Genomic DNA, 3,029 nt, shown 5'->3' with positions numbered 1-3,029 from the left:
CTCTGAGCCACCCGACCTGCACACAGCTAGCACATTGTCAGATTGTCTGGAACAAGCAGGGCTTTGACAAGAACCGTAATATTGTTTCCCCCTTGGTGAAGGATGCAGACTGATGCTCTCAACAGCCCTCCACACCTGACTTTGTCCTTCCTAACACTTCCTCCCCATCAAGCTCCCCTTTCGGGATCAAGAAAATGCATTCAACAAGTGAGCCAGCCCAAGCCTGCTGGCAAGACAGAGGGACACTGTCATTTTGACTTCTCAAAGCAAACTTGCTCCGTGGAGGGGGGAAAAGTCATTTTTGTTTGACATGCTGTAGAGAAGCTGGCCATCGGGGCTGTGGCAATTCTCGCTTACCCTGTTAGCTCCCAGGGTGACCTCAAATCTGGTGGGACCCCTTCATCATCACATATCTCTGCAAAGCAGGTTTCCTCCTCCACTCACCTTCCCCGGCTCACCAAACCAAATGCCGGAGCTGCCAGCAAATAAAAGTTTTCACGCTGGGAGACATAACCACCCCGCTGAGCCACGTGTAAACTTTCCCGTGCCCTTTTGATTTACTTACTTTTTCTCTGCATAAACAAATAAAAATAAAAGGGAACCTACTGTTTCCAAATGAGTTTATGTAACCATCCTGCCTAGCCATTCTGAGACCCTCTGACCTTCCCGTGACAGTTGGAGAAAAGCAACATTTTTCTCCTGGCCATGCAGGGATGTTTTAGTGTGTAGAAAACCAGGATGAAAGAGCAGGCATGAGGAGATATTTTCATGAGGGAGAGAGGGAGGGAAGAGAGAGAGAGAGAGAGAGAGAGAGAGAGAGAGAGAGAGAGAGAGAGAGGTGCAGGGAGAAGGACAGGAGGCACAGGGAAGTCTGGGTGGAGAGGAGGGCAAGGTGTTGGGTGACTCACATGCCTGGGCTGGCTGGAGAATGGGCAGCCGTGGAGCGGTCACTCAGGTGTTTCCAGTGGCTGAGGACTTGTCGCTCAGCTCCTCCGGCACCAGCTGACAGTCCCCTGTCTGTGTCTCTTTGTGACTAAGGACACAGTACTCCCAACCTATAAATAGATCCCGACTCCGTGATTGATATAACAGGCAGCTGACAAAAAAAAAAAAAAAAAAAAAAAAAAAAAAAAAAAAAAAAAGAATCCCGCACAACCATAACCAGGTCTTAAACAAAACAGCGGAAAGCTGTGGACTTTCAACCCCACCAAGCCCAAGGCGGACTCCACAGCCACCGACGGGCACAGGGAAGTGGGGAGTGACACAGACCATGGGGGTGGCGGGGCAGGGCCAGAACAAGGGGGAGTGTGAAAGACAATGACTCCTACATGGCGAAGCTTCACCGGGTCACAGGAGAGCTGGCGAGTGAAGGCCTGCGGGGAGCGGAGCGAGGGGAGGAGCCCGGTGCGAGGTCCTGACCCCGGCAAGGAGAGCGCCCCTCCCCCATCCGGGGACTGGGGCCGCCAGGACCTAAGTCAAAGTCCTGACTTAGGAGCATTCGTCAGCTCAGGAGTTTTCCACGAAAGTTTCCATTCCTCCTGCCAAACCAGGAGGCAGGGAGGGAGCAGAGTTTTCCTGGCTTGGGGGCCAGGCAGAGGCTCCTGGAGAGTGGGGGTAAGGTGCAGGTGAGGGCCCTGGCAAAGGGTGCAGCAGGCCACGCCGGTGAGGCAGGGCCTCCAGAAAGGCCCAGTGGCCTTCTCGGCAAAAGAACTGCTTGTGATTGAAAGGCCTTGGAGTTTTGGTGTCTCTCTTTTTTTCTGGAAAGATTTCCTGGGAGACTAAATTCTCTAAAAAGGTTTCTTCTTTTGGAAAATGAGCTCCACTTCTTGGGATACTGACTGGTCTCTTAAGAAACATGAGCCGCTCCAGTTTCTGTACAGTTGGGGTAGCCTTCTCCGGTCAGGCCAACCCAGGTCTGGGACCTGAACCAGGGGCCAAAGTTTCCAGAAGATGGGAGAGCTGTGGAGAAAGGACAGCAGCTCGGCTGCCCAACAATGAGCCAGGTGAGCACTGGTCATGTCTGGAGACCCTTGTGTGATCACATGGCCATCTGCCTTGACTTTCTTGGTTACTTGTGCATTCTTACTCAGGTGGAATTGGCAGTGAGACTTCGTTTAAGAGGGGTTATGGTTTCCGGGAATGGTGGTGCGTGCCTGTAACCCAAGCACTTGGGAAGCTGAAGCAGTAGGATCAAGGAGAGAGTTCAAGGCCAGCCTGAACTCTATAACTCTATAGCAAGACCCTGTCTCATACCTTCCCCCCTCCCCCCCAAAAAAAAGAGGGGCCATGGGCCAGCGCCTTACTAACATGGAAGGGACAGGAACTTTATAAACCTTAAAACACCTCCATCTTAAAAAAAAAAAAGAAGAAGTTATTGTACATTCATAGAGGTATGATACAGTACTGTCGTACATCAATAATACTAGAATCAGTTTTGGTTTGAAGTTTACTTTGTCTGCAAATAAGATTGCTACCCCTGTTTTTTTCTGGGCTCCTGTCACATGGAGAATTGTTTTCTATCTTTTCACTTTCAGTCTATGGGCTTCTTTTTGCACTAGGTGTGTTTTGTAAAATATCTTGCACCTGCTTTATGATACATAGTAGGGACCGTGCTTTATCAGAGCTACATTTAATGATATTACTCTAGAATGTTCTCTTTCCAGATGATGATTAAGATGCTAATAAAAAAAATGGTCCCAGGTACCACAACAGCAACAGAACTTTGCTGTTGTCTGGTTATTATTCTTTTCTTTGTTTTTTTGTTTTGTTTTGTTTTGTGTTTAATGGAATGTGCTGAATGTCTATAATTTTGTTCAGATGACTGCAGAACCTGGAAAAGCTGTTGCTGCTATCAATGTATAACATACTATTATTAGTCTTTTTATATAAATATAAATATATATACATATATATATATGAATTGAATTTGGGGAAACTTTAACGGTGCTGCCAACTTTGGAAAAAGTCATCCCAATTTACTGTGTTGAGTTGGCATTGTACAGAAATGGACAGCCATATTGGCCTAGAAA

Source organism: Fukomys damarensis, unplaced genomic scaffold (assembly GCF_012274545.1).
Source record: "Fukomys damarensis isolate Sample0158 unplaced genomic scaffold, DMR_v1.0_HiC HiC_scaffold_21, whole genome shotgun sequence".
NCBI lineage: Eukaryota > Metazoa > Chordata > Mammalia > Rodentia > Bathyergidae > Fukomys > Fukomys damarensis.
This window is presented reverse-complemented; position numbering follows the sequence as displayed.